We start from the raw sequence: 14,207 nt of genomic DNA on the forward strand, positions 1-14,207 counted from the left end.
TATATACTGCCTGCCATAAAAAGCAGCTTTTAAAACTCTGAATTACTTTTTCTACTCCATTTTATTGCCAGGGGTTAATAAAACAACCAGCACACTGCTTGCTCTGTATTAGAGCTGTATTCTCTAGAATAAAATACCGTGTGAAAATTTAATTCTGATTGATCAAATTTGATTTTAAATGTGTAAAGGGATTTGCTAGTAAAATGTACTCCTCCACAGTCCACCGAAGCACTGGAGTTGTGTCTAAAGCCTGCTTGTGGTAACTGGTGATGGCTCTTGTATTTTTGAGGCTTTACAGGCTGAGTGAGTCCTTTGGCAGCCGTCTGCCAGAGCATGGAATTTGAGAGTGCTAATGGCGAGTGAGAAGAATCGATTTTCAGCAACCATTCTAAAAGTGCAACGAAAATTTATGGAGACTCAGAGAAGGAGCCACAGAAGCAGAGGGATTCCAAGCTGCAGGAAGAGCTCCTTGTGGGCTCAGGGGAACTCTAAGGCCATGCCCTAAATAAAAACAAGAAATATAGAAAACAGCATACACACTAGGGCCATTGCCCACCCTCAGCACCGCTGTAAGAATTGCCAGCCTGGGTTACTTAGCTATTTATATATAGTGATTTCTGGGCCAGCCTGGGACAGTATGTGAGACCCTGTCCCAGGGAAGACATGCAGTGAATGCAGGATGATTGTAAGGAGATGTAGGGTGGGCTTCAGTATGAAAAAAATAGCTACCTGTCTGTCTGCTATGGTAGTAGATTCAGTGTGACCCTGCCCTTGCCGTGACTGCAGAACAAGAAAGCCAAGCTTACCAATTGAGTAGCACAGAACTTTAAGTCAAAGAAAGCTTTTATGTTTTTAAGGTCTGGATTTTTGCAAACTTGAATTTTAGACAATGTTATTGGATATGTAGACCATGACATCTTAAGAACTTTTGGCATTGTCAAGGTGCTATGGTGTAGCCAAAAGAAAGCCAGCAAGGGATTCTGGTTATGGTCTACCCGGATCCACTTGCAGTGATGTGCCAGCTGCTCTGAGTGGCTGGCCTAGTGCCCTCTGTGCTAGGTGAAGCCACTCCATCACCTCTGCTATGTGCTTCCTCCCACAGATTCGGGCTGCAGCCATGCTGACCTGTGCCATGTATAAACCTGAGCCTTTGGTGGCCTCATTGCTCTTCCACTGAACCCCAGCTGCCTATGGTTGTGTCCTTTCCTCTCAGAAAACTCCCTGAGTCCATTTCATAGCTGAGGCAGGACAATCACTCTTCTCATAGTCCTTTGCACACACCTCCACAACCCACAAACTTACTATTTAGTATTATATTTCAGTGCAAGGCTCATACCCTGTTTACAAACTCTGAAAAAAAGTCACTTCTCTGCCTCTTGGCTACATCTCAATAAAATTCATACACATATAGGATGTAATTTCCCCCTGCTTTTGTTTCTTATCCCCTCTCCTACCCACCAAGTGTCTTCCCAGAAAGTCCCTCTCCTGCTTCCATGCCTTTCTCAATATGTGTGTGGCAGGTGGCACCACTGCATTTAATTAGGGTTGCTTGCATAAGCACAGATGAAGAAGTATTTAGTTGAATAAGGCCATCTTACCAGTGGCCAGCCATTGATTGAGAAATATGCCTCCTCACCTCTCAGCCACTATGAAGGGCATAGAGCTCCTTAGGTGGCAATGTTACAGGCCCCAACCCCCTGCATGATAGAGTGTTGATGGGTCCAGTCTTGTACAGATCTTTTACAGGTAATCACTACAGCTGCCTTTGCAATGTCAGTTTCCCAGTGTAATAGCCATCTCCAGTCTAGAAGACAGACAGCCAAGCCGTTCACCACAAACTCCCTCACCTTCTAGGTCTTGAATTCTTTCCATCCCTCTCCTTCAATATTTGCTGAACCTTGAAGGGGGTGGTGCAGATGCCTTATTTTGTGCCGAGCACTGATGAGTCATTTATTCTCAGTACTTTGACCTGACTAGAGTTTAATAATAACCTTTAGCTCTTCTGTCTTTGCTTGCTGTAAAGTTGCCCAACATAAAAGAACTTTGGTTATCTGCCCAGTCAACATTAACATACCTGTTAGGGCCCAGAGTGGAGCCAGAGAGTTCACACACAGCCCAGCATGGCGCTGGAACTGATCTTTTAAATCCTATGCAGACAACAGTTTCTACAACTGCTTTCCCTCCTCACCCTTAATCCAGTATCTCTGTAAACAGAGAAAAGTGTTGAGCAGAGCAGGCCCCTTGCAGAACTTGGTCCTTCCCAGCTTGTACAACTCAAGTGGGAAAACATGGGTTTGGGGTAATCACCTGTGCTAAATCTCTACAAACAAAATGACAGGAGAGGGTGCTGTAAGCACCAGGCTCAGAGGTTGTAAGGAAAATGAACCTATGGCCAAGTGTCCATGGCCTCTGGTCTTTTCAGTCAGAGACACCCCCAACATAGCTCATGTCTACAATGCAGACTCACAAATGACCCTGAACCCGTTATATTTTTGCTTTTCTTACTTAAACTACAGGCTGAAGCTTGGTGAAGGCTGCCGCTTGGATGCCTGTCTATGTTTAGGTAGCCATGCTCTTAAGTAGGGAGCAAAACATCTTTGATTTTTTTCACAAAAAATATGGTGTTTAGTGTTTATCTCATGGTATTGTTGGATCTTCTTCTTCTCCTCTTCCTCCTCCTCTTGTTCTTCTTCTTCTCCTCTTCCTCCTCTTCCTCCTCCTCTTGTTCTTCTTCTTCTCCTCTTCTTCCTCCTTCTCCTCCTCCTCTTCCTCCTCTCCTTCTCTTCCTCCTCTCCTTCTCTTCCTCTTCTTTCTCTTCCTCCTCCTCCTTCTCCTCCTCCTCTCCTCTTCTTCTTCCTCCTCTTCTTCCTCCTCCTCCTTCTCTTTCTTCTTCTTTTTCTGTGGCAGTTTTGTGAATAAATTTATAAAAGAACAATTGAATTATCTTCAGATTTAAGAGACCTTAACTCTTATTGGCACCTTCTCATTTAAGGTATGTTGAACTTTAAAAAGGCCCCTAACAAAGTCTCTAAATGCTGACATACACATGCAGTAAGTATGACCATCCCCAAGGCAGGCTGATAGGATAAGAATGTTTGTTTACCTCAGACATAGATTCTACCAAGAACTCCCTGTCTAGAGCCTGTGCTAATTCATTACAACAAACCCTTTGGACCCCAAGCACAGTCACCTCCGCTGCTCTATAGATTTCATGGATGGGCTCACGGGTTCCCCTGCTGGAATTCACAGGCTTCATAACAAGGAAAATCATAGGGTAAGTTCCTTATGTACTCAAGAATTTCCCTAAAGATAATCATCAGGGCAGATAATGTCTTTCTAATTTTCATTCATTTCTCATTCCTCGAGTCTTGCCACCTAGCTTAACTGCCTTTGCAGATTTTCTACTTGGCAGAGGTGAGCCATAACTATCCGTCACTTTTTGATCCATGGCCCACTGATCCCCACTTACAACCCAAAAGTAAATGAGAAGCTGGGAGATAGATGCCAACTTATGACTGCCCAGGAAATAGAAAATGCACACTCTTTCTGAGCGAAGTCCCATCACCACACACTAGGGCATGGGCTGGCTGACTCTCAGACTTAAGGAAGCACCAAGTTCCTTTAACTTTACCTACAGGAGTTTCACTACTGCTGGTCTCTCCTTCAGCCACACCATAGGAGAATGGGCATTTCTATCACACAACAGACCAGAGCAGGAGAAAGCACCTGGGATTTGAGTTGTTTAGACCAGGCGTTTCTTTAACTGTCCTCCTGCCCCAGCTGCCCTGACTTGAGGGCTCTCCTGCCACATTACAGGGCCCTGGGGGAGCACAGGTGTGAGGATTATGCAGTTAGTGTTGTGCTTGTCATACAGTAGTTGTGAAACACAGCCGTTTTCTTGTTTTCTTGCCATTTGTTGAGAGATGGCAGCTTCATGCTGCTGGCTATAACCAAGCCTAGATGAGGCATTAGGAGAGCGAAGTGAGAGCCTCTCTTTGTGAGTTCTTGTAATGCTACTGGGTAGATGGACAGCCCTAGATGTTTTGTTAAAGTACCAAGAGCAAAGCTTGTGAGCCTCATTTCTAGAGGGGATGCCTGCCTTCCCTGGCTCCTGCACACAGAGGCTCATTTGCCTAGAGTTACTGAAATGTATAACCAGATGATGGGATGATATCTGAGTGTCCTAGAACCCAGCTCCAAGGATCTCTTCCTGGGTCAGTTAGAATGAAGGGCAGTCTGTCATCAGTCTCTCAGGTAGTGTGAAACCTATCACCTGACAGCAGATGCTCAGCCATCATCTCTTCTGCCACCTTCCTCTCCTGGCTGGATTGGTACCTTCCCTCTCCAGCGGCAGGAACCTGTTATCCACACTTGGTCTTCCTCCCCAGGCCTGCTTTTGCAGTCAGCTGCATGAGAAAGCAGTCAGGGAGGACATTAATGCAGCCTGGTGCTGAGTAAGGGTGCTGAATGCTGTATCTAAAACACCGCTCCTGTGTCATCCAGGATGGGACAAAGGACAGGGAGAGGGATTCTGTGTTCTGAGGTCCAGAGACCCACCTGTATTACTTTCCTCTTTGCTATAACCAAATACCTGACAAGAAGAAACTCAGTGGAGGAGGGTTTATTTTGGTTTTCAGTCTAAGAAAATCCATTGGGCAGAGAAGCCAGTGTGAAGGGAGCCGCTTTCCCCTGGGATGGTGGAGGTAATAGGCGGCTCACATCTGAGCAGATCAGAAGGCAGGAGCAGGCATGCTGGCCTTCAGCTGGTTTTCTGTTTTCCTCTTTAGATTGAGTATGTACCTCCCATCAGAGGGTGGCACTGCCCACTTGCACCTTAGACAAACCCCACTAGATGCATTCTTATACAAGAGGTACGCCTCTGAAATGACTCCACATCCAGTCAAGATGACAGGAAAGTTAACAGTCACACTCCCTGAAGCCACACTGGTGGTTTTCAATACCTGAGATTCTTCTAGCTACTCTTCCATTCTCGGGTGATACAGTTCTGGCATATTCTTCTCCTGTATCCCATCTTCCTGTAGGATTCAATTCCTGAAATCAGGTTAGCACTGTGATATTTTGAAGCAGTAAGAAGCTGCTACAGTGTTTCTCTACCCATAGTCTCTGCACAAAATAACACAGTAACTGAAGCCCTCTGAACTTGCCTGGAAGCGCTTCAGGTCCCATAGTGAGCCTTATTCCCCGTGCTGTACTCATTTAAGCTTTCAGTCTCTCGACCGTGCTGGAACATCCTTAATTAATACCTCCCTCGTCTCTCCTGACCTCAGCAACACACAGAGGAGGGTATCAAAGCCTAGCTAAAACTGGTTGGATCTACTTCAGAGGCCTACAAACTTTCTTAAGTGTGCGAGAGTAAATATTTTAGGCTTGGCAGAACCCTTGGAGGCCCTTGCAACATGAGTGTGGCTTTCTTCCAATAAAACTGTATTTGTAAAACTAAGCAATTGATCTGATCTGAAGAACCTGTTTTTTTTTTTTTTTCTACTTATGGCAAATGATAACACTGTCTTCCTTATAGTGGCCATGCACACATGTCCTCTGCATTTTAAGTAACCAGTAAACAAAGTCACTTGGGGACAGTATTGTAAGAAGTGTCACTCTGGGAAACACCAGGGAGATGGTAGTGAAGGGATTAGTATTTGACAAGTCCTGATGTATGGACTGAGAGGGGCTGGGGCTGGAATCTGTAGGTCTCACTCTTGGTCATTTCCCCACAGGGCTGCCTTTGTCTTGTACAGCCTTCTTCATCTTCAGAGCAACTCCAAACTTGAGAATGAGTGGTATATGAGTATGAATTTGTGTGTGTTCGTATATGTATGCAAACATGTGTATGGGGCACATGTGAACATGTACGTGGAGGCCACAGGCATATGTTGATTGTCTTCTTCGATTGCTTTCCATCTTATTTTTTAGATAAGATCTGTCACTGAACTTAGAGCTTGCAATCTGCCTAGACAATTGAGCCCCAGGAATCATCCTATCACCAATACCCCCACTATTGGGATAGCATACATGCAGCATTGGGATGACATACATGCAGCATAGGGATGGCATACATGCAGCATTGAGATGGCATACATGCAGCATTGGGATGACAAACATGAAGCATTGGGATGACATACATGCAGCATTGGGATGACCTACACAATTACAATTTACTGTCAGCTTTTAAGGGGAGTGCTGGGATGAAACTCAGTTCTTTACACTTGCACAGAGGATACCTTATCTTCTAAGATATCTCTCTGGATCTCTCTGGCCCAGGTCTTACTTTTATTGGATCCTCAGGATTTGGTCACATGCTAACTAATACAAGCAAGGGTCCGGTCCTGAGCAGGTACATGTGTACAGGGAGTGCACATCAGTGCAGGGACAGCATCAGGTGAGCTGATGCAGAGTGGGACCTGTAGGGGATATCCAGTTGCAGCGTGCCTCTACCTCCCCAGGAGCAACCAGGCAGTGTGATGTCATACAGCAGGGACTTGGGCAGCCTGCATTCAGGTCACACTCAAAACCCAGATCTACGTAACCTTGCCAAATTCCATAATATCTTGGGCCTCGGGCCATGGATTCTTTGTTTATAGCCTGAGGATAAGAAGAGATTTGTGGCTGTTTTGAGGGGTGGGCAGTAAAGCAAGGCCGACGCTAAAAACAGAACTAAGCTAAGACTCAGTTCCATCTTCTGCTCTTTCCGCCATGGTGCTGGTGCGTCTGGCCCCCACTGAGTAGCACACTCCTTCAGCAATGCTGTGACCACACACACAAAACAGCAAATGTGCTAGGCTATCACATAGGCCATGTACTCAAAGCAAGAGCTACTCTTGAATTTGAAATTTGCCCCAAGGGTTCAGCTTTATACCCACAAAGTGTGGTACTAGGTACTCCAACCCATGACAGAGCTTCCACCCCGAACCAGCTGATGCTGTATCAGGACTGATAGCTCCTCCTGGCTCACAGATCAGTCACAAGTATCTCTACATGAGGAGATCCCAGCACAGCCTCTGAGGGGGTCTAGGAGAAACTCATCTTGGTATGCTGTCACCCTCTTGCCTCATGCCATGCACCCACAATTCAGTGTGCCTGGTATTTGTTACAGCCTCACAGTCTGTGCAGTGTTTCCTTCCTGCAATGTTTTTCCCTTGCTCTTTCTCTCTGGGCCTCCTCACCCTGTGAGGTGAATAAGGGTCCTGACCAAGCAGATCCAAATGCAGACAGCAGGGGACATGTGTGGGTTATAGCCTCCTTTCTGTGATGTGATGATGATTAGTGACACCTCTGTCGAGATGACATTCAGTGTCAAACTTGTTCTTGAGTCCTAGACAGACAGACAGACAGACAGACAGACAGACAAAGCGACTTCCTCCCATAGTTGCCACTACTCTGGCTCTAAGCCTGAAGAGTCTGAGCCCAGAGCCTTGCACTTAGCAGAACATGGGATGGGTTAATGAGAAAGCAAGCTTCCAAGCTAGAGAGTCTGACTCAGGAGCTTTTCACTCATCTTCCCAAGAGTTAGAGATTTAAATCACAGAAAACGTTCACTGATACATCGAGCCCAATTTTGTATCTCCTGTTCCTCCAGAAGCTCCTGTATGAAACGATGTCTCAATACTTATTCCATGGTGCGAAGCAACAGATAAAGCCATTAAGTTGGTCCTCACAGGACACACTTGCCTTCCCTTAAACCTGCATGTCAACCACGCACATTGTTGAATCTATAATTTGTTTAGATACACTATTAGTTTTTATACTTCTGTTAAGGAAATAGCACCAGTTAAACTTGGGCACACTAAAGGAAGTGCGCACTAAAGGAAGGCAGCAGGCAGTTTTGGAATAAGAGGCAGGGAGAGAGAAAAAGACCAAATACCCACCCTGTAGGAAGGAAGGGGCAGCTCATTCTTGGCTAGAAACACTCTTATTTCATCTTGTGCTATTTTTCATTCTGTTCTAAATAGACGTTGATAAAAAACCCCAGTGCTCAAATACAATCCCCAGCACAGAGAGCTGGCTGGGTAAATATGCAAGTGCTTCAAAAATAGCTGGCAGATGGCCCATGTTTGGAAACAAATGCCTCCATGAAAGTAGCAACCGGGAGTTCTCTCGTGGCCCCTGTGTTCTGGGGGTGAAGGAAGCCCAGAAGTACCTCCTCCGATGACAGCAGCTCTCTGGAGGGTAGCTACCTAAATTGCTCAATAAGGCCATACACAGAGCAGTCTAGAGTGTCTATTCTTGAATCACACCACGCTCAGCTTTGGCCCCTCTCCCCGCCACTGTAAAATATTGATTATCTCAGCTCACTTCTCCCACACTCTGCCTTTCCAGCCAGAGTGCAGAATTGAGTAATCACCTGAAGAGCCAGCAGAGCAGAGGTAGACATGTTCAATATTGGAACCAGTGGGAGAAAGCACCGCATTTGAAAGAAAGCATTCTCATTTGTTCATGAGAAGGAGCAGTTTCCTCCCGAATGCCCCATAACGCATTTTACCAGTGTACAATACCTTCATGGTTTAATAAAGCAGAAAGTTTTATTTTCAAGTTGATTGTAGGACAGAAATGTTATGATATTGGAAATATACAACCAGTGTCCATTTTTATTTGAGGGGAAGAGACATACTCCATAGCTCAATCTGACTTCTAACTGTATTTTGATTTTGCAACCTTACATGGTTTTTTTGTTTTGTTTTGTTTTGTTTTGTTTTGTTTTTCGAGACAGGGTTTCTCTGTGTAGCCCTGGCTGTCCTGGAACTCACTCTGTAGACCAGGCTAGCCTCGAACTCTCAAACTCAAAAATCCACCTGCCTCTGCCTCCCAAGTGCTGGGATTAAAGGCATGCACCACCAGCGCCCAGCTGCAACCTTACATGTTAATACAGTACTGAACAATTTCACTGCTTGTTCAAAATGGAGTGATTCAGGAGTACACTTCCTTAGAGAAGACCAAAAGACCCAAAGGTGCAGGTTTGATGATGCCAAGAGGAGAATCAAGAGTGGAATGTAATGGTTGCCACTTTGCTGCCTGTGTGTAGGAACAATTTTCAACCCAGTGGAAACCTGACTGTGGAACCTGTGAACTTTGAACTCCCCAAAGACAGAAACCTTGTTGCCTCATGTGTACTTGTGACCCCGGTAACTCATGCTGCTGGTGGTTAGCTCAGGGAGACTGTCAGGGCTCCCACTGGGCTCCTGGACCAACAGACACTTGGAAATGGCCTTCTCCACAGACCTCAGAATGACAATGGTCTCCAGGTTTTTAGAAGGCATTAATAAATAGTGTCTTCCAGGTGGCTATGTGTTCCTTATGATAGCATTATGTCATCAATTGAAACTACCCTAGAGAGAGACCTATAAGGGGAGAGTTGGTGAGAGGTGACATCAGCAGAACCCTTATTCGTGGCTGGAGGAAATATAAATCAAACAAAACCATTTGGCTTTGTTCTCTAAAGTCAAATATGATAGTGTGAGACAATGCTATTCCTAGTTACATATACAAAAGAAATGAATAGCTAGATATACCAACACATATGCACACACATACACACACACGCACACAAGCACACAAGCATGCAGGCACTGTGACATGTCAAATATTGCAATGCACACAGCAGCAGAAAAGAGCCAACTTTATGAGTAAGACACATTGTACCGAATGCACAAGTTCAGAAAGGAGGATAAATATTCTCTGGGACTCTGGGATTGCATTTGCATGAAGATTAAAAGGCAAAACTAATCCCTATGATGGAGCTGAGAATGGCAGACACCCTGAGAAAGAGGATCGTGCCTTCAGAGATACACCTAGGGCCTTGTGGGGAGCTCTATACTGTCAACCTCAGCTAAGTATGTGGGGCTCACACCACAGCCACAAAGAAGAGACCAAATGGAAGGAGCAGAGAGGGCCAGGGGAGCCATTCCTCCTTGTCCAGCAAGGTATTAGCTGTCTCTAAAGAGCGTGTTGTCATCTCTCTAGAGCTTCTTCCTTTAAATAGTTTCTTCAGGTGCTGTTTATGGTTGGGATGGAACCCAGATCCGTACATGTACAAAGCAAGTGCTCCCCTTCTACACCCTGTTCTTGGGGCCAAGTCTCACTATGTAACAGAGACTAATACCTAACTCACTGCTAAGACTGGCCTTGAATGTTCAATCTTCTGCCTCAGCCTCCCAAGCACAGGGATTACGGGTTGGGGCACCACACCCTGCTCAGGAAGAGTTTTCGTCTCCCTGTCTTGTGTCCTTGTCTATGGGTTAAGGCCTGTTCCACTTGCAGTTTCGAAAAAGCTTCAGGTGTGGACTATGCAGTAGTCCTTGATTCATTCTGTATATGCGTTGAGTGTGGGTATGGATGGAAGCCAGAAGAAAGAGTTGAATCCCTTGGGAGTTGGACTTACAGGTGGTTGTGAGACATCCAACATAGATATTAGAACAATCTCAGGTCCTCCACAAGAGTGGTGCATGCTCTAAACCCCATGTTATCCCTCCAACCCCAGGATAAACTCTTTGTATATTACTTTTTGTATACATTTCTCAGTAATATTCCACTTAATATCTTTGTGCTTTTCACTTGACTGATACTTGGGGATGTTTCCTATTTGAATTTATCATGAGTAAAGCTGCCATAAACATCTTTATACTTGATATATTTGGGGGGAGTGGGTATAGGTACTTATTTCTTGTGTGCATACCCAGGAGAAGAATTACTCAGCCATAGGAGAGACATGTTAATTTGAATAATAGTGACCATCTAGACTAAATTGTCATTTCCAATTTGCATCTCGCCAATAGTGTGAGAATTTTAGTTTCCCCACTCCTTTCCAAGCCTGGTATTTGGTCTCTTCATCTTGGGCATTCCATTAGGTTTGCAGCAATTGTGGTTCCCATTTGCATTTTCCTAAGACTGATGATTTCCACGTTTGTTTTTCATCTAAGAAAAGCTCACGGCCAGACGGTGGTGGAGCACGCCTTTAATCCCAGCACTTGGGAGGCAGAGGCAGGTGGATTTCTGAGTTCGAGGCCAGCCTGGTCTACAGAGTGAGTTCCAGGATAGCCAGGACTATACAGAGAAACCCTGTCTCAAAAAACCATAAAAAAAAAAAGGAAAAGAAAAGCTCACCCTGTTGTCATAGAAAAAGGTATATCAAAAGCACATACAATGTATTCCCACGTTTGTAGAAATGAATGGGGCTTAGGAGACACAACTCAAAATGCTAAATCTCCTTAGTTGTGTCATATGAAAACCAGTCTTAGGAACTGAGATGAGCTCAGATTAATTCTAAAGTAGAATTCTAGTTTTCCTGATTTTTTTTTAACACTTCAAGTAATCTTTTTGCAGTGATTTGGCTGGAAAGCTCTGCAGACCTCTTTCTGCCCTTCATTCTTTACTCCTCTAACACAGACCTGACCATGCCTTCATATCTTGCTCTCTGCGTATAACCTGTGTATGCCTCTGTCATACATTAATAGTGTAGTGAACGGAATGTGTTGAGGCTTTATAAAGAACATAGATTTTGGTGCCCAAGGTGGGCCTGTGGGTAAAGGTGTTGGCTGTGCAAGCCTGGTGACCTGAGTTTGATCCCCAGAACTCATATAAAGGTAGAAAAGGAAAACAGACTCCACAAAATTGTCTTCTGATCTCCTCTAGACATGCACCATAGCACCGTACCTGCATGGTACATCATGCACACACATGTATACTATAATAAATAAATACTATATAAAAAAGAAGAAGAAAGACAGGAAGAAAGAAAAAGAAGAGGTTTGTCTAGCCCACAGTTCTGTAGGTTTAGGTCATGGAGTTCAGGTGAGGTAAAGACGTTATGACAGCTGGCAGTACATCATCATAGTAGCTTTAAAATAGGGATCACCCATGGTGAGACTGGGAGCCAGAACAAGGGGCCAGACTTGCTATTGTAACAACTGTGTTATGAAATGCAATGAAGGCTCAGGAGAGCTATGTCAGATCTCCAGGAGCCTGAGTAACTACTGTAAGGTCTGGCATTTCCCATGTTGCCCCACTGACTTCAATACATGGGCCCTTGGGGATATATCCAAAACCATGTGTGATCTATAGTATTGTTCACAGTGGCCTCACTGTAGCAAACCAGGGACAGTGGCTTCAAAAGGCTGGCCTAAACTGGCCCACCCAGTTTTACCAATAAAGCATCACTGGGACACAACCATGCATGTTCCCTTTTGTATCTTCTACTGACGTCTCCTTTTTGTGAGCTGAGACTTGAGGATTTGTGATAAAGCTGTTAGTCTGCAAACTCTAAAGCATTTACTATTTGGCTTTTCATAAAAGAAATTTGTCAACTCCTGCTGCACTCAATTCACTCTCCTTTTTAAAATTTAAACCCTGGCTATGAGAATTTGGTTCTGTGCCAGATGTATGTACAGCTCACTACTGAAGCTGTCCTCTCTGACATGTCCATACATACTAACACTGGCTTACATGTCCTGATGTGTGATAATTCAACAGGGACCTTATGATTTCAACTTTGGACTAGACATTTTAAACATAATTCTCTCCCAGCCATACCCTAGTGATTTTAGGTACAAGAAAAACACGGAATTTATTCTGTCTAAAATGTAGCTCACTCAAGCATCGTGTTCCTTTTTAGCACAGATGAGAGTGTAGGTTCTGGAGCATTAGGTCTTTTGCAGACCAAAAATAAGAGTGGCTTTGACTAAGAGAGCTTGATCTTTCTTTTTGAATTAAAAATAGATTTTTTCTTACATGATGTATCCTGATTATGGTTTTCCTTCCCTCTGCTCCTCCAGCTCCACCGCACCTCCCCTCCCATCCAGATCCACCTCCTTTCTGTCTCTCACTAGAAAACAGACAAGTTCTAAAGGATAAAAATAAAGTATAATAAGATAAAACAACACTGACATATCAAAATAACATAAAACAAACAAACAGAAGGAAGAAGAGCCCAAGGACAGGCACAAGAAACAGAGCCATTTGTACACACGCCTAGGAATCACATGAAAACACTGATCTGAAAGCCGTAATACATATGCAAAGGACCAGTAGGGAGAAAAGAGAAAGGAAAAAATATGTGTTTGTATAACTATACAATACTATACTGTCATTAATATATAAATATGTTATTTATAATAAACTAAATATTAACATTTTTTTAAAAAGACAATCCCTGACATACCATCATGAGACAACCTCCAAAAATGCCAATGCGTCCATTCCTGCTGGCAATGTACTGTTGGGCATGCGCCCACCCTTAGGAGTGGTTTGTTTTCCCAGTGAGACTCTCTTGGAGGAAACTAAAGATTCGTTTGCAAGTGGTTATCAATTGGAGATTTCTTCTGGGTCAGAGACGGGGACATGTGTCCACTTCTCCTTTTAGTCAAGGATCCCATCTGATGCAGACCTGTGCAGTTCCTGTCCATATTGCCGCAGACTCTCTGACTTCACATGAGCTTTGATCATGTTGATTTAGAGGCCAGTTTTCTTGGTGTCCCTCATCTCCACTGGCTTCTGCATTCTTTCCTCTTCCATGGAGTCCCTGGGCCCTGAAACATCCCATTTAAGTTGCTTGTTCCAAGATCTCTCATTCTCTGCATATTGTATGACTATAGGTCTCTCTATTTCTTCCCATCTGCTGCAGGAGGAAGCTTCTCTGATGATGGCTGAACAAGACACTGACCTATGAATAGAGCAGAATATCATTAGGAATCATTTTATTACTGTATTTTTTAAACCAGTAGTATTTGGTTTTATCCCCTAGGTCCCTGGGCTATCTAGTCTCAAGTTCTTGGTCATCCAAGCAATATGAGATATGAGTTTTATCTCATGGAGTGGGCCTCAAATCAAATCAAATATTGGTTGATTATTGCTGCAAGCTTTGTGCCACCATTGCCTTGGCATATCCTACAGGCAGGGCAGCATTGTAGATCAAAGGGTTTGTGGCTGGATTGGTGTTTACATTTCTTTCCTCCTTTTTTAGTGTGCAGAGTACCTTCCCACTAAACACTCTGGCACATGGGGGTGAAGGCTCTTAATAGGCACCATCTCAGTTTCTCCATGTTCAGTAATGGGGCCTTGCTGTCAGTTTGTGGAGAGCAACGTATAGTCTTGGCAACAGCTTGCATTGTTAGAAATTGGTTCTGGAAGACCACTTGCCTGGCATGCTCAAAGTCCAAGATGGGGAGAGAATAGGTGGAAAGAAAAGAGGAAATTAG

The 14,207-nt window shown here is 44.3% G+C and overlaps 1 protein-coding gene across 2 annotated transcripts in view; it reads left to right on the forward strand.

Moving 5' to 3' along the window:
• Rarb (retinoic acid receptor beta) overlaps nucleotides 1–14,207 on the forward strand; it is a 339,811-nt gene that overhangs the window by 273,205 nt on the left and 52,399 nt on the right. The window lies entirely within an intron of this gene.

The sequence above is a fragment of the Grammomys surdaster genome, unplaced genomic scaffold, assembly GCF_004785775.1.
Source record: "Grammomys surdaster isolate TR1022 unplaced genomic scaffold, NIH_TR_1.0 126546, whole genome shotgun sequence".
NCBI lineage: Eukaryota > Metazoa > Chordata > Mammalia > Rodentia > Muridae > Grammomys > Grammomys surdaster.